Source organism: Mesoplodon mirus (assembly GCF_964341445.2).
Source record: "Mesoplodon mirus genome assembly, chromosome: 2".
Lineage (NCBI taxonomy): Eukaryota > Metazoa > Chordata > Mammalia > Artiodactyla > Ziphiidae > Mesoplodon > Mesoplodon mirus.
Window position 1 is genome coordinate 18,660,788 of NC_138977.1, and position 21,338 is coordinate 18,682,125.

A 21,338-nucleotide genomic window follows, 5' to 3' on the forward strand; every position below is an offset into this window, starting at 1 on the left:
CATAGGCAGAATGTGCTAATTAAAATATAAATTAGATTAAATCTCTCCTCTGTTCAAAACACTCCATGGCTTTACTTCTCATTATACGTAAAAGCAAAAATGTTTAGAATGGTATAAGGCCCTATGCAATACACCTGCCTCAAGCTCCAACGCAGTTACTCTTTTATTTCATCCCTTACTAACCTCCACCCAGCTCACTCCATGTAAGTGGCACTGTTTAGCTGGCTGTCCCTCACACCTACCTTTGTACCTGCTGTTTCTGATGCCTAGAATCTCACCTTCACCTGTCCACATGGTTCACTCTCTCACTTCCTTCCAGTCTTTGCTCACTTGTCACCTTCTCACAGAGGACTTCCCTGACCACTCTATTAACAATTGGCACCATTCTCCCCCAAGGACTTCTCTCTCTTCTCTTCTTTAATGTTTAATCACATTTTAATAAGTTGTCGATGTATTTGTTTTGTTTTTAATAACTGTTTCTAAATATTATAATGTAAACTTCATAAAACTAGATATTTTTGCCTGATTCGTTTACTGCCATTTCTTCAGTACTTGGAACAGTGCCATATACATAATAGATTCTCAATAAAGAGTGGTTAAATGAATGAATAAAAGAATGAACAGGGATTCCCTGGTGGCGCAGTGGTTGAGAGTCTGCCTGCTGATGCGGGGAACATGGGTTCGTGCCCCGGTCCAGGAAGATCCCACATGCCGCGGAGCAGCTGGGCCCGTGAGCCATGGCCGCTGAGCCTGAGCGTCCAGAGCCTGTGCTCCGCAGCAATGGGAGAGGCCACAACAGTGAGAGGCACACATACCACAATAAAAAAAAAAAAAAAAAAAAAAGAATGAACAAATGAACTGTGGAAGGGCTAGGTCTTAGCTGCAGCTCACAGTAATTCATGTTGTGTAACCTGGGTTCTTTTTCTTATTGTTTATTAATTGCCATGTCAGGGCCCACTCACCCCAGCTAAAGGTGTGGAACTCCCATAGTTTTTAGATCTTTTACTTAACTCAGTATAATATCCTGGAATATGGAAATTCCTGTTGATACTTTCTTACTCTGCTACTGTTTTCCTGCATCATAGCAGTTATTTGTACTTTCTTGGGTTTATTCTCATTTTCCCAGGACTGATGAATCACTCCAATCAGCTTTGCTCAAAATTAGAAAGTATAAATGAAAATTCACAGGATTTTCTTGATTCCTCGTTTCCTAAGTATTACTTTCTTGGAGAGAGATGGGGCAAGTAATGATACTTTTTTTTTTTTTAACTGAGACCATCTGTATTCTTTTGTTGGCTACTACTTTTTTAGGTTGGGCATCTAATTCTTCCCTTTCATAGTTTAGGTCTTGCTGGTGAATTTTGTTGTAATTTTTTACTACTTTTCTTGATGTTGTTAAATACCGAAGGAGTGAGATTATTTTCAGTACTGTTTCAATCGTCTGTCTTTACAGGAAGTCTGTGTATTTTGTTTTAGTTTTAAAAATGAAGCAATATTTTAAAATAAATCAGCAATCTGTGCTATTTGCATGTTTTTGTTTCATTGTTTCTTATTTTAGTTAAAATGTGCAGTTATTGGTTGTAAGTTCCAAGACCATTATATTTTTGTTCAGCCTGCTTTTTTTATTTTTCCAGCTGTAGATTTTACTGTGAGAATTTCTAAGTAACATTTTCCTAAACTATATGGTTATGCATTTTTCTTTATACATGAAAGCACTTGGTTTGTGATTTATAAGAAGTCTTTATAATTAAATAATGGCAACATTCAGCAGTATTACTTATAATCAGGAACAAAAAAGTCTTCTCAAATGCTAAATCAGATCTTTATGAGATTTTTCTTAATCTTAAGCTGCATAACATAAAAATTGAAGCAAATGGACTTTTTTTTTTTTTTTTTTTTTGGCCACGCCACATGGCATGCGGGATCTTAGTTCCCCAACCAGGGATTGAATCCATGCCCCCTGCAGTGGAAGCACAGAGTCTTAACCACTGGACCACCAGGGAAGTCCTGCAAATGGACTTTTTGTTAAAAACCTTTTAATACCTTACATGGAAATTACACATACCTACAAAAATACTTCACCCACTTAAGCAACATTACTCCTCATGAACACATTCTCTGCAAATTAAAAAGTCCACCAGTTAAGGTGGACAGCTTGGTTTTCTTCAGAAATGAAAACGAAGTCATCATTTGAGAGTGCCTAACCCATGAAGGACCCACAAAGACTAAACTGAGTGTTTCTTTGTTAAAATTCCTTTATTTAATAAACACATGCCCTAATTCTATACCCACGTTTTCAGGAAAGAGAAAAGGTCTGTGGGATTCTGATTTTTCTCCAGGGTCCATTTAGTAAGCGCTGTCTGTAATTGCTTCTTCCTGTTCCCCTTCCTGCACATGGTCAGGAGAACTGGTTCCCAGGCTGTTCACCATTAAAATTTATTAAACCTCAGCATCGATAAATTACACTGAGGCAACAAGAGAAATGGAATAAATAACAGAAAACATAGGGATAATGAAAAATATAGGAATCAGAAAAATATGTACATGAATATGATAAGAATGGAAAAATTTATAGTGATAGCTTGCTTATTTGTGTTTTCCTTATCAATATTTTGAAATCATATGCACTTCCCTGTCAGACATACTGTACATTAGCTCTCTAAGAGTGTTGCAAAAAGAAGACAAAGTAATGTGCCATGGATTCTTGGAGTATTACTGTTTATACTGCTAAAATTTTTTAAAGTTTTAACTCAGCATGACAATCTTTTAATTATAGTTTCTAAGTAATGAGTGTAACATAATTCAAATTAATTTAATTATCTAACAAAGAGATTAGCAGAAATGTATGTTTGTTTAAATTGAAGACTCTAGATAGAAGAAGTATACCTTTATTAATTAGATAACTTTTTTGCTAAATGATTACTCAAAATTTGAAAAATGATTTGGAAAACATGCGGTAGGGTAGGAAAGTATTGCTTTTTCCTGTTATATTAGTACTTAACTGGAGCATTTATATCAATGTTACATATTTTGTTTATGTAACCTGATCAATAATGCTAAATAATTCACATTTATTAAATTACTAGTTAGTTACTGCAGTGAAATGATTGTAATTGGACGTGTAGTTAAAGGCTGTGTTTATCCACAATTCTGTATAATTAGTTTCTATATTTAGGTCAAATTGGCAAGTAGTCAGAATCATATACGCTGCCTGCATGTGCTGTTTTCTGTTTGTATTACCCATAAGTCTTGGGAAGTAATGGAAATAAGTCAGCGGTCCTGAACCTCTTTGGCACCAGGGACCAGTTTCATGGAAGACAGTTTTTCCACGGATGGAGGTGGGGGATGGTTCAGGCGGTGATGTGAGTGATGGTTCAGGGGGTAGTGCGAGCAGTGGGGAGCGGCAGATGAAGCTTCGCTCGCTTGCCCCCGCTCACCTCCTGCTGTGCGTCCCCGTTTCTAACAGGCTACAGACTGGTACTAGTCCGCAGCCTGGGAGCTGGGGACCCCTGAAATAAGTAATACCTCAAAACTATTTAATCATTTTTTTAAAAATAATACTTATTTTTCCTGTATAACTCATCCTAAATAATGCTTCCTTTATCCTATGTAAAACACTCACAAGCTTTTTTTAAAAAGATGGACTTAAACATGATAAATTTAGTTTTCTTAGTATTTTAATATAAATGTTGCTTTCTTTGCTCTCATGGAGTCATGAACTCCTAGCTAAAGTATAGCAGCAGAAAAACAAACAACTTCTAAGAAAATATTTGGCAGACAAAATGAATGCCCCATGGTGAGTCTCACCTTTGAGGAAAGTCAAAGAACAACCCAGGTACATTTGTAAAAGATTATTAGATAAAAGAAATGATTTGCATACTGCTGGGATACACATACTGCTCTGTGGGAACTTTCTTCAGAGTTAGGATGTTTCTAAGGAAATGCGTTAAACTGTATAGATATCTATACAAGCATAGAGGGCATGTGTATGACTTTTCAGCAGAAAGATCATTTTATTTTCCAAACCTAATGTTTTCTTGGTCCCTTCTAGATTATGCAATATATTTTACTGGGTAACCATGGCAGTGCAGTAATTCTCCAGTTAAAGCTTTGTTATGAAACAAAGCTTACTTTTTTTTTTTTTTCTAGCAGCAGGAAACAGTTGACTGAAAAGCAAATCACAGTCTTTTGAGACTAGATGCACGCTGTGTAATTCTGAGTTCAGCATGTGTCTTGGGGGGCATGTTTAATTTTTTTTTTTTCCTGAGACTGTTTTATTTTGTCTGCCTGGAGGTACAAAAGACATTCTGTTCAACTGTTAAAACTCTATATTTGTGTAGGCAAGAACTTACAATTGTTAAAATCAAGTGAAAAATTGCAAATTATTTTTTGCTTTCCCTTTACAGTATATTCTGGTTGAAACACTTTCTTCCTTTTTGGGTGTATAAATTGGTTCTTTGAAGATGTTTTCATGTTTAGGGTAATAAAAGTAGAAAATGACCGTACTGAAGAAATTTGCCTTTACTAATATTAGTCATGTATAATTTATAAAACACATTTGGTCTCTCTCTGATTTTTCAACATATATATGTGTGTATGTGTATATGTAAATCATTTTCGAGTATTTATTTAACGTGTCCATGCAATCTACAGAGAGCATACAAAATACTTCTCTCCTCTTATAAGGGTGAAACTTAAGTAAAAAAGAGCCTGCAACTATTTAGGTTCATGTGGACAATAGCTACTTGTTGATATATACAGATGTTAATAAGCTAAAGAAAGTAAATTACTTCATCTGTTTTTTCAACCAAACTCCTTAGGTGGAATTCAATGGAAATTTGAAATTTTACTTACCATATGGTTCCCTTGGTTATTTTTTTGTCCAAAACACCTTTTTCTCAAACATTAAATGTATAATATTTGGCAAAGTAAGTTGCTTTACTACTGAGAGGCCGAGTTCCTTTTGAATATTGTAAATATAAAAAATTAATATAGTTTTACCTGCATTTATAGTTTTTAAAATCTAAATTATTTTCTTGAAACTGACTGCATTTCTGTCACTCCCAAAGGATGAGATAGGATTTTGCCTCATGGAATTTAAACATGAGCTACAACACTAGAAAGAAGCCCCAGAAAGCATAGCTTGTCCGATATCAGAGAATAATTAACAAAAAAAAAATTTATGGATTGTTTTAAGGATAATATTTCATTCCTGATTTTTAAATGTAATTTGAAATGTTAGTATTAGAAACTCATGTTTTTTGTTTGTGTATCAGATTTTATGCCATATTTTAGCATAGTAAGCATAGTGGAAAACATGGAGATAAGAAGCTAGGAAAAATAGAAATGCATAAATAAAATTTGGTGATTTTAAAAAGGAAATAGGAATAAACAACTAGAAATAATAAGAAATAAAAAGGAGAAATTAAAACAGAATAAGAGGGCTTCCCTGGTGGCGCAGTGGTTGGGAGTCCGCCTGCCGATGCAGGGGACACGGGTTCGTGCCCCGGTCCGGGAAGATCCCACATGCCACGGAGCGGCTGGGCCCGTGAGCCATGGCCACTGGGCCTGCACGTCCAGAGCCTGTGCTCCGCAGTGAGAGAGTCCACAACAGTGAGAGATCCACGTACCGCAAAAAAAAAAAAAAAAAAAAAAAAAAACAGAATAAGAAATATTCTTATGTACAAAATAAAAAGTACTCAACTAGAAATGGTATGTAGTTCGTCACAATTTCTTTGCCTTTTAAAATGTTTATCATATATCCATTATTATATATCTATGGGTATCCAACTATTCTCAGAAAGAAACACGAAAAATACGAGTGCTAAATATTTATGTTGTAGAGATTAACTGAAATACTGTCAATCATTAACTATATCAAAAACATTTGTTTTGATATCTTCTTTTTTTTCTCATTTATATTATCAACAATGGATATAGTTTAATTTAGGATTTAGGATACCAGTGTAAGTATGTGGCATATATATTTTCTTAATTTTGCATCAATCTATACATTTAATTATTATGATGGGAAAATGTTAATATCACATTGCAGAAAACCTTGTGGAATGAGAGATATTGTTGTAGCTATCTTTGAAATCGTAGTTTAGCACTCCCTGCTCTCTTGGCCATAATATTTAAATCCTTCCCATGCGAAAAATTCTCACTTCTCCCCCAAAAGTCTCATCCCATCACAGCATTGGCTTGAATTCTATCATCTCATCATCTCATCATGTCAATTTGTGGATGATGCTTCTCAGGGCTGGGACCTAAGGTGTAGCTCCCTGGATGTAGCTTCTCTTAATCCAAAGACTTACAGACTACAAAAACAATTTGCCCTTCCTTCATCCAACATATAATGGGGGAGAACAAGACAGGATGACCTCAAAAAACACATATGAGGGGAAGAGAGAAAGACAGAGTCACATAGAAATCATTGGTCCATGGCAATTCTAAAATCCAGCTTGGCAAATTTTGTGGGTTTCTTGATTAGGGGGGTTCTATTCCCCAGGAATCCTTCTTTATTACTTTTAACTCTGTCCACTTCCGTTTATGTAAGAAAGGCTTTCACGTGTTTCAAAATGCCTATATCTTTCAGCCCATAAATATATAAGTTCTTTTAAAACTTTATGGATTTCATATGTATAAAATTACAAATTCACTCCATTTGGCAAACCCATACCTACCAACCTCTTTGAGATAATCTCTCTGCTTTGATTCAGGGTGTTGTGGGACAATGTTCTTAAAAGGTTTTTGCCTAGGTGAGCAATTGAGATATTCCACTAGGACTCTTAGAAGTCCATTTGCCTAGCAAAAGGGTTCTAGAAGGCACCTCCTTAAATCTTTTTGGCATTTTAACAAAGGATTTTGCAGACCTTTGGTTTGATCATTACCCTTGGAGCACTATGGATTTAATCTTTGCACTGGAAACTTTTTTCACTTTGATAGTTGCTTGTTGGAGGAGACTGCAGGTGAGAACAATTTCATGTTTATTTCCAGAAAACACTGGCTCTTTTATGTTTTTCACTAAATTCTACTTGAAAATGGAACAGTTCCTCCTTTAGTGCATCTTGCTTTTCATGCAGTTTGTTATGGGCAGCTAAAATAAGACAATTGACATTTTGTATGAAAATCTTCTTAGCAGGAAAAAATTAGGAATAGGAAATTTTATTATGGCCATCTTGGAAATACACCTTTAAAAATATGTTGTATAATATTATGCATTAGCATAGATCTTTTGAACTTTGAGGTATCAGATATTATAACTGAATGGTGTCTCATAAGCTATCCAATATATTGTTCTATACAAGAAGGATTCTTTTCTTTTGGGGAGAATATAATAAATAATAAAATCTACCAAACCAAAGATTCCTCGCCACAAAATATAGGAAACGAAGAAAACAGTTTTATCATTGAATAAACTTTAATGTATGACACACATCACAGGCAATCCCTAAAGAAAATACAAAGAAAAAAGAATGTAACCTTTTTATAGAGCTAGGCAGATACAAGGAGACAAAGAAAGCATTCAAAATTTTCCCTTTGGCAACAGGGAAATTTTTTATTGTAATTAAAAAAAATTTTTATTTACCTCTACATTCTACATTATTCTTACCAGATGACCATCTAGGCATGCAATGAATATAAATAAAGAAAAGATTGCTATGGCATTGTAAATTGTACCATTATTGGATACTGTATTGTACTGGTCAAGGTTCTCCAGAGAACCAATAGGATTCTATACATATGTACACACACACATACACACAATAATGAAGAGAGTTATTATAAGGAGTTGGCTCATGTTATACACAGGCTGGCAAGTCCCACGATCGGCAGTTGGCAAGCTGGAGCCCCAGGAGAGTGAATGGTATAGTTCCAATCCAAGTCCAAAGGCCTAAGAACCAAAAAGGCCTGCTGTAGGTTCCAGTCTGAATAGAAGGCAGCAGAAGACTGATGTTCCAGCTCAAAAGACAGTTAAACAGAGAGAGTGAATTCTCTTTTACATCTCTAGTTGCCATTCAGAGACCCTCTTCTATGCTCTTTACTATGTCTTCAACACCTCTGTAACTCTGACACCAAGCACAAAGCCTTTGGTGCACAGATTTTACCAAATAAATGTTTGATAATTTAAGAAATGAGTTATTGGAGCTAGGTTCTCTGATGCTGTTAGAGACTGAGGTAAGAAGAAGCTGGAAATTTCTTTAAAGACTTATTTAAGAGCATTCAGTTTTTACAGAGAGAAATGAAAAGACCGAGAACATTTTTTTTTTTTTCTCATGGGAATGGGTGGAGTGGGGACAAAAACCCAAGAATGCTTATATGAAGGATTTTCTGTAGGAAGGATATATGAAGGAAGTAAGTTTAGAGTGATTTGTGAAAGATCATTTTCTGCCAAAACTTGAGATAGTGGATTTAGGGCTCAGCCAAGATGAGGTTAACAGCCCACCATAGATTTAGAATGAGTTAACAAAGACAACAATTTCAACTGTCACAATTAGGAAAAAGAAAATACAAAAAAATTTAAGTTAGTGAATCAGAAAGAGAATCCAAAATGCATTTGCCAAGCTAATTTCTCTGTTCTCTAAGTGGGATTTAGTTAAATATATTACTTGCCTTTTAGTGCATTTATTTGTGTGCTTTTTGCCAGTGACTAGTGTTCAGGAAATGGGATAGTTAACATCAGAAAAGAGAAAACTGAGAAGTTAAAAATCAGAGCTCTTCAAAGGAGTTTTCATATAGGTACTTTGGCCAAATGACTGAACTCTAGTCGTTGGGATGTGGGTGGAAATGATGCCTGTCACTCCTAGGCCTGGCTCTTATACACTGTGTTGTCCTCTGTGCTCTTTCTCTTTCTGTTAAACTGTGATTGTCAGAGCCATCTCGGAAGCCAGTTTTTGAAGATGGCTGATTTGCCATAAGTCTAAGTTCCTGAAACACTGAATACCTACCTACTCCCCTCACCTCATTCACCAGGCTAACCTGAAACATTAGTTCTTCACTCTTATCCAAATAAGATACAATTTCTATTGTATCCATTTGCCTATTTGTTACAGCAGTTTAGGTCAAAACTATATTTATACAAAATAGAGTGGGTAAGAGCTCAGAATTTGGGGACAGACAGAGTGTGTATAACTAAATCACTAGCTCTTTGATCTTCAGTAAAACACTTCATCTCTCTATGCCTCACTTTCCTCATATGTAAACCAAGCTGTTCTTGGGATTAAATGAGTTAATATACGTAAAGTGCTTAGAACAGTGCCTAGTAGATAGGAAAAAGCCTAAAATACATTGGACTTGTTATTATACATTCATTATTTGATTTTTCTTCTAATTTAAGTTCTAGAGATGATCTCTTGAAAAATGTAGATTTAGTTAATTTATTTTGACTGTTTAATAGTAGTCTCTTGTGTTAAGACCTATGACTTGGTTATTTCTTACTATGAATACAAAGTGTAAGAATATAGGTGTGAAGAACATGTAACAACTTCAGGATTATAGTTATCTCTAGAAATAGAAGGAAAGAAAGTAGGGATGGAATTATATGCTTTTTCTTTAAAATGCAATTTTGACTGTTATGGATGGTAAATATAGGTTTCTATTATATTACACACTATACTCTATTTTCTCTAATTTTGAAATATATAATTAAAATACAAATTAGGTTTTCTGATATTTTATATCTATATATAGTTACATACACTGATAAATAATCAACTTTCCTATTAATCAGTGCACTTTGCTTATATATAGCTTTTTGTCTAAAGAGTTAAAAACATAAGATTGGTGTTTTTATGTACCATTAATGGAATAGTGCAGTTTTGAATATACCTCAGGGTATGCAATTGCCCTGAAACACGTAGTAACCCTGTTCACTCTTCTGCTTTCTATGATTATATATTTTTTCTTTTTTAGAAATTCATATAACTGGAATCATACCATATGTAGTCTTTTGTATCTGATTTCTTCCACTTATTATAATAGTTTTTGGACCCATCTACATTGTTCAATGAGTTAACAGTTTGTTCTCTATCTGTTCAGTTGTTTCATTATAAACCTATACAATATTTTGTTTATCTGTTTAACAGTTGATGAGGAATTATAGTTGCTTTCAGTTTTTAACTATTGTGACTGAAGCAGTTATGAAAATTTGTACAATTCATTACATGAACATATGTTTTCATTTCTCTTGAGTAAATAAGTAGGAGTGAGATTGGTTAGTGTATATCTAATTTCACAAAAGACTGCCCAAGAATTTTCCACAGTAGTTGAATAAAATCATACATCCCACTAAGACTTATGAGGGTATCAACTGCTACTTGGTTTTTTTTTTTATAATTAATTTATTGGATTGGCAAAAAATTTCGTTCGTCTTTTTCCATACAATGTTACGGAAAACCCAAATGAAATTTTTGGCCAACCCAATATTTGGTAGTAACAAATTCCCAGCATTGAAAGCTTATTCAAATAACTTGCATTATTCTTCTTAAAAATGCTATAGTAAAAAAATGCTAAAGAGTTTCCATCACTATTTTTTTTAATTTTATATGGGAGTATGGTTGATTTAAAATTATGTTAGTTTCAGGTATACAACAAAGTGATTCAATTATACATACATGTATATCTATTCTTTTTCAGATTCTTTTCCAATATAGGTTATTACTTAATTGAGTAGATTTCTCTGTGCTATACAGTAGGTCCATGTTGATTATCTATCTTATATATAGTAGTGTGTATATGTTAATCTAAAACTCCTAATTTATCCCTCCCACCACCTTTCCCCTTTGGTAACCATAAGTTTGTTTACTAAGTCTGTGAGTCTGTTTCTGTTTTTTAAATAAGTTCATCAGTATCACTTTTTTTTAGATTCCACAAATGAGAGATATTTTTAGATATTTGTCTTTCTCTGACTTACTTCACTTATATGATAATCACTATGTCCATCCATGTTGCTCGAAATGGCATTATTTCATTCTTTTATGGCTGAGTAATATTCCAGCTATGTATGTGTGTGTGTGTGTGTGTGTGTGTGTGTGTGTGTATACCACATCTTCTTTATCTGTTCATCTGAGGATGGACATTTAGCTTGCTTCCCCGTCTTGGCTATTGTAAATAGTGGGGCAGTGAACATTGGGGTGCATGTATCCTTTTCAACCATGTTTTTCTCTGGTTATATGCCTAGTAGTGTGATCGCTGGATCATATGGGAACTCTGTGTTGAGTGTTTTAAAGAACCTCTATACTGATCTCCATAGTAGCTGTACCAATTTAGTAGCTGTATCAATTTACATTCCCACCAATAGTATAGGAGGGTTCCCTTTTCTCCACACCCACTGCAGCATTTTTTGTTTGTAGACTTTTTGATGATGGCCATTCTAACTGGTGTGAGGTAATACCTTATTGTAATTTTGATTTGCATTTCTCTAATAATTAGCGGTATTGAACATCTTTTCGTGTGCTTTTTGGCCATCTGTGTGTCTACTTTAGAGAAATGTCTATTTAGGTCTTCTGCCCATTTTTTGATTGGATTATTTTAGTTTTATGATATTGAGCCATGTGAGCTGTTTGTATATTTTGGAGATTAATCCCTTGCTGGTTGCATCGTTTACAAACATTTTCTCCCATTCTGTGGGTTGTCTTTTCATTTTGTTTATGTCTTCCTTTGCTGTGCAAAAGCTTTACGTTTAATTAGGTCCCATTTGTTTATTTTTGTATTTATTTTCATTACTCGAGGAGGTGGATTGAAAAAGATCTCGCTGTGATTTATGTCAAAGAGTGTTCTGCATATGTTTTCCTCAAAGAGTTTTATAGTATCCAGTCTTACATTTAGGTCTTTATTCCATTTTGAGTGTATTTTTGTATACGGTGTTAGAGAATATACTACTTTCATTCTTTTACATGTGGCTCTCCAGTTTTCCAAGCACCACTTATTGAAGAGACTGTCTTTTCTCCATTGTATATTCTTGCCTCCTTTGTCATAGATTAGTTGACCATGTGTGAGTGGATTTAGTTCTGGGTTTTGTATCCTGTTCCATTCATCTATATGTCTATCTTTGTGCCAGTACCATACTATTTTGATTACTGTAGCTATATACCATAGTCTGAAGTCAGGGAGCCTGATTCCTCGAGCTCCAATTTTCTTTCTCAAGATTGCTTTGTCTATTTGCTGTCTTCTCTGTTTCCATATAAATTTTAAGATTTTTGTTCTAGATCTGCAAAAAAATGCCATTGGTAATTTGGTGGAGTTTACACTGAATCTGTAGATTGCCTTGGGTAGTATAGTTATTTTGACAATATTGATTCTTTCATTCCAAGAACATGGTATATCTTTCCATTAGTTTGTGTCATCTTCAATTTCTTTCATCAGGGTCTTATAATTTTCTGAGTACAGGCTTTTTGCCTCCTTATGTAGATTTATTCCTAGGTAGGTATTTTATTCTTTTTGATGTGATGGTAAGTTGGATTGTTTCCTTAATTTCTCTTTCTGGTCATTCCTTTTTAGTGTATAGAAAAGCAATAGATTTCTATGTATTAATTTTGTATCCTGCAGCTTTACTGAATTCATTGATGAGCTCCAGTAGTTCTCTGGTAGTGTCTTTAGGATTTTCTATGTATAGTATCATGTCATCTGCAAACAGTGACCGTTTTACTACTTCTTTTCCAATTTGGATTCTTTTTATTTCTTCTTCTTCTCTTATTGCTTGTGGCTAGGACTTCCAAAACTATGTTGAATAAAAGTGGTGAGAGTGGACACCCTTGCCTTGTTCCTGATCTTAAAGGAAATGTTTTCAGCTTTTCACTGTTGAGTATGATGTTAGCCGTGGGTTTTTCATATTTGGCCTTAATTATGTTGAGGTATGTTCCCTCCATGCCCACTTTCTGGAGAGTTTTTATCATAAATGGGTGTTGAATTTTGTCAAAATCTTTTTCTGCATCTATTGAGATGATCATATGGTTTTCATTCTTAAGTTTGTTAATGTGGTGTATCACACTGATTGATTTGCGTATAGTGAACAATACTTGCATTCCTGGGATAAATCTCACGTGATCATGGTGTATGATCCTCTTAATGTGCTGTTGGATTCTGTTTCCTAGTATTTTGTTGAGGATTTTTGCATCTGTGTTCATCAATGATATTGGCCTATAATTTTCTTTGTGGTCTCTTTGTATGATTTTGGTATCAGGGTGGTGGTGGCCTCATAGAATGAGTTGGGGAATGTTCCTTCCTCTGCAAATTTTTGCAATAGTTTCAGAAGGATAGGTGTTAACTCTTCTCTAAATATTTGATAGAATTTGCCTGTGAAGCCGTCTGGTCCTGGACTTTTGTTTGTTGGAAGTTTTTAAATCACAGTTTCAATTTCAGTACTTGTGACTGGCCTGTTCATATTTTCTATTTCTTCCTGGTTCCATCTTGTAGATTGTACCTTTCTACAAAATGGACAAATACTTCTAGGTAACCCATTTTATTGGCATATAGTTGTCTGTAGTAGTCTCATGATCCCTTGTATTTCTGTGGTGTCTGTTGTAACTTCACCTTTTTTATTTCTAATTTTATTGATTTGCACCCTCTCCTCTTTTTTCTTGATGAGTCTGGCTAAAGGCTTATCAATTTTGTTTATCTTTTCAAAGAACAAGCTTTTAGTTTCATTGATCTTTTCTACTGTTCTCTTCATCTCTATTTCATTTATTTCTGCTCTGAACTTTATGATTTCTTTTCTTTTACTAACTATGGGTTTTGTTTGTTCTTTCTCTCATTGCTTTAGGTGTAAGCTTAGTTTGTTTGAGATTTTTCTTGTTTCCTGTGGTAAGATTGTATTTCTATAAACATCCATCTTAGAACTGCTTTTGCTGCATCCCATAGGCTTTGTATCATCGTGTTTTCATTTTCATTTGTCTCTAGGTATTTTTTGATTTCCTCTTTGATTACTTCAGTGATCCATTTGTTGTTTAGTAGCATATTGTTTAGCCTCCACATGTTTGTGTTTTTTACTTTTTTTTTTGTAGTTAATTTCTAATCTCATAGCCTTTTGGTCAGAAAAGATGCTCAATATTATTTCAATTTTCTTAAACTTACCAAGGCTTGGTTTATGGCCTAGCATGTGATCTACCCTGGAGAATGTTCCATGTGCACTTGAAAAGAATGTGTATTCTGCTGCTTTGGGATGGAATGCTCTACAAATGCCAATTAAGTCTATCTGGTCTAATGCATCATTTAAGGCCTGTGTTTCCTCCTTGATTTTCTATCTGGGTGATCTTTCCATTGATGTAAGTGGGGTGTTAAATAAAGTCCCCCACTATTATTGTGTTACTGTTAATTTCTCCTTCTATGTCTGTTAACATTTGCATTATATACTGAGGTGTTCCTATGTTGGTTGCATATATATTTCAATTGTTATATCTTCTTGGATAGATCGCTTGATCATTATGTAGTGTCCTTCTTTGTCTCTTTAAACAGTCTTTATTTTAAAATCTATTTTGTCTGATGTGAGTATTGCTACTCCAGCTTTCTTTTGATTTCCATTTGCATGGAATATCTTTTTCCATCCCCTCACTTTCAGTCTGTATGTGTCCCTATATCTGAAGCGTGTCTCTTATAGACAGCATATATATGGGTCTTGTTTTTGTATCCATTCAGCCAGTCTGTGTCTTTTGGTTGGAGCTGTCTCATTTTGTCTAACTTTCTGTGTTTGCGATCTCTTTTTTGCAGGCTACAGGATTGTACTTCCTCTTGCTTCTGGTTTCTGCCCCCTGGTGGGTGAGGCTGGTCTAAGAGCCTTCTGCAGGCTTCCTGGTGGGAAGGGCTGGTTTTTGCCTACTTGTGGGTGGAGTGGGTTTTGGCCCTCTAGTGAGAAGGACCATATCAATGGGTGCATTTATAGGCTGTTATGGGCTCAGGAAGACTTTTGGCAGCCTGTCTGCTGATGGGTGGAGCTGTGTTCCTGCCCTGTTAGTTGTTTGGCCTGAGGCATCCCAGTACTGGAGCCTACAGGCTCTTTGGTGGGGGCAGGTCTTTGTGTCAAAATGGCAGCCTCTGGGAGAGCTCACACCAATGACTATTCCCTGGTACCTCCACCACCAGTGTCCCTATCCCCACAGTGAACCATACCCAACCCTGCCTCCCCAGGAGACCCTCCAAGACCAGTAGGTAGGTCTGGCACAGGCCTCTATGAAGTCACTGCTTTTTCCCTGGGTCCTGGTGCACATGAGACTTTGTGTGTACCCTCCAAGAGTAGAGTTCCTGCAATCAAGCCTGCTGGCTTCCGAAGTCAAATGTTCTGGGGGATCCTCCTCCTCATACCAGTCTCCCAGTCTGGGAAGCCTGACATGGGGCTCAGAACTCTCTCTCCTTATGGGAGAACCTCTATGATATAATTATTTTCCAGTTTCTGAGTCACTCACCCAGTGGGTATGGAATTTGATTGTATCACAGATGCTCCCCTCCCACTGTCTCGTTCTGGCTTCTTCTTTGTCTTTGGAAGAAGAATCTGTTTTGGTAGGTTCCAGTCTTTTTTGTCCATGGTTGTTCAGCAGTTAGTTGTGTTTTTCATGTTGTCGTGAGAGGAAGTGAGCTCAAGTCCTTCTACTCTGCTGTCTTGTCTCCAACCTCAACTGCTACTTGTTATCATCAGCATTTGATATTGTTTAATTTTAGACATTGTATTTGGTTTATAATTTAAATTGCATTTCCCTTGTGACTAATAATATTGAGCAACTTTCCATATGCTTATTTGTTTATAATCTTCTGCGAAATGCTTATTCAAATATTTTGGCTCCTGTCAAAGATAAACAAAGCCAGACACTAGTCAAAGTGGTAAGGACAGATTTTAATCAGTAATATACTATTACAGTAGAGGAAAGAGTCCAGTCTGAGCTGAACTCAACTTCTATTTGTACAGGGGTAATTAGGTGTTCTGAAGGGACCATGAGGGAATAGGGAAGGAGGTGAGCAGGGGCTCAGTAGAGCCAGGGAAGTGAAAATTACAAAAATCAGAAGGGGGTTGGTCCATGTGAAACCCACATTGGTTTGTTAACTGGTACTTATGGAAGTTAGACTTCTACCCTCCCACAGAGGCTGGGAGACAGGGACTCTCCCTGCAGGTGTTGACTGGAACAAACAGAAAATTCTTTTGGCAGCCTAGCCCTGAAACCAGCAAACTTTTATCAGTTTTCTCAACAGGCACTTTAAGGGGGTCTATGGTCATGTTAAGGATGTGGCCTTGAGCTGTTAGAAACCATGTTAGTGTTTTGTTCAAGTCTTTTTTTTTTTTTTTTTTTTTGCCCATGCCACCTGGCATGTAGGATCTCAGTTCCCTGACCAGGGATCAAACCACGCTCCATGCAGCAGAAGCCTGGAGTCTTAACTGCTGGACTGCCAGGGAAGTCCCTGTTCAATTCTTTATAGGCCAAGGTTGAGGCCTAGTGGAGAAAGGGTTCAAACAGCCTGGATAGAGTTTGGTCAAGGAGAGAAACTTTGTCACTACTTTAATTGGTTTTTGTCTTCTCATTATTTAGCTGTAGGTATTTTTTCATATTCTGCTTACAACTCTTAATGAGATATATGTTTTTCAAGTATTTTTTCTCAGGCTGTGACTTGACTTAATTTTCTTTGTAACTTATTTTGAAAAGCATATTTTTAAAAAATTGATGGATTCCAAATTATCAGCTTTTCATTTTATGGTACATAATTTTGCATGCTAAGAAATTTTTGCTTCACTTAAGGATACAACTATTTTCTACTAGGTTTTTTATTCCAATATTTGTTGTAGCTTTATTAATTACATTTATATGTAAGAGCCATTTTGAGTTTAATTTTTGGATATGTCATGACAAAGAGAAAAGATTTTTTTGGCATTGAATGTAAAATAGTTGTGGCAATTGACTGTTGTGGTAAATCAACAGTTGATTTACAATATTGTGTTAGTTTCAGGTGTACAGCAAAGTGATTCAGTAATACACATATATATGTATATATATATATATACACACAGACACACACACACCTTTTTCTTCAATTCTTTTCCATTATAGTTTATTACAAGATATTGAATATAGTTCACTCTGCTACACAGTAAAATCTTGTTATTTATCTATTTTATATATGGTAGCATGCATCTGTCAGTTCCATACTCCCAAATTATCCTTCCCCCCACATGCCCCTTTGGTGACCTTAAGTTTGTTTTCTATGTCTGTAAGTCTGTTTCTGTGTTGTAAATAAGTTAATTTATACTACTTTTTAGACTCCACATATAAGTAGTATCATATAATAGCTGTCTTTCTCTGTCTGACTTACTTCACTTAGTATGATCATCTCTAGGTCCATCCATATTGCTGCAAATGGCATTATTTCATTCTTTTTTATGGCTGAGTAATATTCCATTGTAGATATACACAACGTTTTCTTTAGCCATTTATCTGTTGATGGACACTTAGGTTGCTTCCATGACTTGGTTATTGTAAATAGTGCCACAGTGAACATTGGGGTGCATGTATCTTTTCGAATTAGAACTTTCATCTTTTCTGGATATATGCCCAGGAGTAGGATTGCTGGATCCTATGGTAACTCTATTTGTTTTTTTAAGGAACCTCCATACTGTTCTCCACAGGGGCTGAACAAATTTACATTCCCACCGACAGGGTAGGAGGGTCCCTTTTCTCCATACCCTCTCCAGCATTCATTACTTGTAGACATTTTGATGATGGCCATTTGACTGGTGTGAGCTGATACCTCACTGTAGTTTTGATTTGCATTTCTCTAATAATTAGTGATGTTGAGCATCTTTTCATGTACCTCTTGGCCATCTGGATGTCTTCTTTGGAGAAATGTCTAGTTAGGTGTTCTGCCCGTTTTTTGATTGGGTTCTATGTTTTTTTGTTAGTGAGTGGTATGAGCTGTTTGTATATTTTGGAGATTAAGCCCTTGTCGGTCACATCATTTGCAAATATCTTCTCTCATTCCATAAGTTGTCTTTTCGTTCTGTTTATGGTTTCCTTTGCTATGCAAAAGCTTATAAGTTTGATTAGGTCCCATTTTTTTAATCTTTCATTATTTATAATTGTAATTCTTTATTTTTATTTTATTTTTTTATTGAAGTTTAGTTGATTTACAGTGTTGTGCCAATCTCTGCTGTAAAGTGACTCAGTTATACACATAGAGACATTCTTTTTTTAATATTCTTTTCCATTATGGTTTATCCCAGGAGATTGGGTATAGTTCCCTGGGTCCTTGTTGTTTATCCATTCTAAATGTAATCGTTTTCATCTACCAACCCCCAAGTCCCAGTCCATCCCTCTCCCTCCTCCCATCCCCATTGGCAACCACAAGTCTGATCTCTGTGTCTCTGAGTCTGTTTGTTTTGTAGATACATTCATTTATGCCATATTTTAGATTCCACATATGAGTGATATCATATGGCATTTGTCTTTCTGTTTCTGACTTACTCTACTTAGTATGATAATCTCTAGTTGCATCTATGTTGCTGCAAATTACATTATTTTATTTATTTATTTATTTATTTTTTATTTTGCGGTACACAGGCCTCTCACTGTTGTGGCCTCTCCCATTGTGGAGCACAGGCTCCGGACACGCAGGCTCAGTGGCCATGGCTCACGGGCCCAGCCGCTCTGCGGCATGTGGAATCTTCCCAGACCAGGGCACGAACCCGCGTCCCCCGCAACGCCAGGCGGACTCTCAACCACTGCGCCACCAGGGAAGCCCCAAATGACATTATTTTATTCTGTTTTATGGCTGAGTAGTATTCCACTATATATATGTACCACATCTTCTTTATCCATTCATCTGTTGATGGGCATTTAGGTTGTTTCCATGTTTTGGCTATTGTGAATAGTGCTGCTATGAACATAGGGATGCATGTATCCTTTTGAATTGTAGTTTTGTCCAGGTATATACCCAGGAGTGGAATTGCTGAATCCTATGGTAATTCTATTTTTAGTTTTCTGAAGAAGTTCCATACTGTTTTCCATAATGGCTTCACCAATTTACATTCCGACCAACAGTGAAGGAGGGTTCCCTTTTCTCCACACTCTTGCCAGCATTTGTTATTTGTAGACTTTTTAATGATGGCCATTCTGACAGGTGTGTGGTGGTAACTCATTATAGTTTTGATTTGCATTTCTCTAATAATTAGTGATGTTGAGCATCTTTTCACATGCCTACTGGCCATCTGTATGTCTTCTTTGGAGAAATGTCTATTAAGGTCTTCTGCCCATTTTTCAGTTGGGTTTGTTTTTTGTTGTAGAGTTGTATGAGCTATTTGTATATTTTGGAGATTAAGCCCTTGTCGGTAGCACCATTTGCAAATATTTTCTCCCATTCTGTAGGTTGTCTTTTCTTTTCTTTTTTTTTTAATTTCCTTTGCTGTGTAAAAGCTTGTAACTTTGATTATGTCCCATTTCTTTATTTTGTTTTTACTTCTATTGCATTGGGACACTGACCTAAGAAACACTGGTACAATTTATGTCATAGAATGTTTTGCCTATGCTCTCTTCCAGAAGTTTTATAGTGTCATGTCTAATGTTTAAGTCTTTAAGCCATTTTGAGTTTATTTTTGTGTATGGTGTAAGGGTGTGTTCTAACATCATTGATTTACATGTGGCTTTCCAGGTTTCCCACACCACCTGCTGAAGAGACTGTTGTTTCTCCATTGTGTGTTCTTCTTCCTTTGTCAAGGATTAATTAACCATAGGTGTGTGGGCTTATTTCTGAGCGCTCTATTCTGTTCTATTGATCTATATGTCTGTTTTTCTGCCAATACCATAATGTTTTTATTACTGTAGATTTGTAGTATTGCCTGAAATATAGAAGGGTTATGCTTCTAGCTTCTTGTCCTCAGGATTGCTTTAGCAATTCTGGGTCTTTTGTGATTCCATGCAAATTTTAGGATTATTTGTTCTAGTTCTGTGAGAATTGTCATTGGTAATTTGATAGAAATTGCATTAAATCTGTAGATTGCTTTGGGTAGTATGGCCATTTTAGCTATATTAATTCTTGGTCTCCAAGACCATGGGATATTTTTCCATTCCCTTGAATCATCATCCATTTCATTTATCAATGTTTTTAGTTCTCAGCATATAATTCTTTCACCTCCTTGGTTAGGTTTATTCCTAAGTATTTTATTTTTTTGATGCAATTTTAAATGGAATTTTTTTTTACTTCCCCTTTCTGATATTTCATTAGTGTAAAGAAATACAACAGATTTCTGTATGTTAATCTTGTATTCTGCTACCTTGCTGAATTTGTTTATCAGTTCTAGTAGTTTTTGTGTGGAGTCTTTTGGATTTTCTATATATAGTAGCATGTCCTCTGCATATAGTGACAATTTTACCTCTTCCCTTCTGATTTGGATACATTTATGTCTTTTTCTTGTCTGATTGCTGTGGTGAGGACTTCCCATAGTACTTTGAATACAAGTGCTGAGAGTGGGCATCCTTGTTCCAAATTTTCATGGGAAGGCTTCAGCTTTTCATCATTTAGTATTATGTTGGCTGTGGGTTTGCCATAAATGGCTTTTATTATTTTGAGATATGTTCCTTCTATACCCACTTTGTCAAGAGTTTTTATCATGAATCGATGTTGAATTTTATCAAAAGCTTCTTCTATATCTATTGAGATGACCATGTGGTTTTTGTCTTTTCTTTTGCTGATGTATATCACATTGATTGATTTGTGTATGTTGAACCAGCCTGTAACCCTGGAATGAATATAATTTGATCATGGTGTATGATCCTTTTCATATGTTTTGGATTTGGTAAAATTTTGTTGGGGATTTTTGCATCTATATTCTCAAAGATATTGGTCTGTAATTTTCGTTTTAGGTAGTGTCTTTGTCTGGTTTTGGTATCAGGGTGATGGTGGCTTCATAGAATGACTTTGGGAGTGTTCCCTCCTCTTCAGTCTTGTGGAAGAGTTTGAGAAGGACAGTTATACGTTCTTTGTATGTTTGGTAGGAGTCCCTAGTGAAGGCATCTGGTCCTGGATTTTTGTTTTGAATTACAGATTCTATTTCACTTCTAGTAATCAGTCTGTTCAAATTATCTATTTCTTCTTGATCCAGATTTGGTGCGCTGTATGTTTCTAGAGATGTGCCCATTTCTTCTAGGTTGTCTAATTTGTTGGCATATAACTGTTCATAGAATTGTCTTATGGGTTTTCTTTTAAATTTCTGTGGTATCGGTTGTTATTTTTCCTCTTTCATTTTCTTTTTTTGTTTATTTGGGTCCTCTCTTTTCTTCTTGGTGTGCCTGGCCAGAGGTTTGTGGATTTTGTTTATCCTTTCAAAAAACCAGCTCTTAGTCTTAATGATTTTTTTCTGTTGTTTTTTC

The 21,338-nt window shown here is 35.7% G+C and overlaps 1 protein-coding gene across 1 annotated transcript in view; it reads left to right on the top strand.

The window, feature by feature from the left end:
- STPG2 (sperm tail PG-rich repeat containing 2) overlaps nt 1-21,338 on the top strand; it is a gene marked incomplete at its 3' end in the record, with an annotated part of 527,449 nt that overhangs the window by 443,474 nt on the left and 62,637 nt on the right.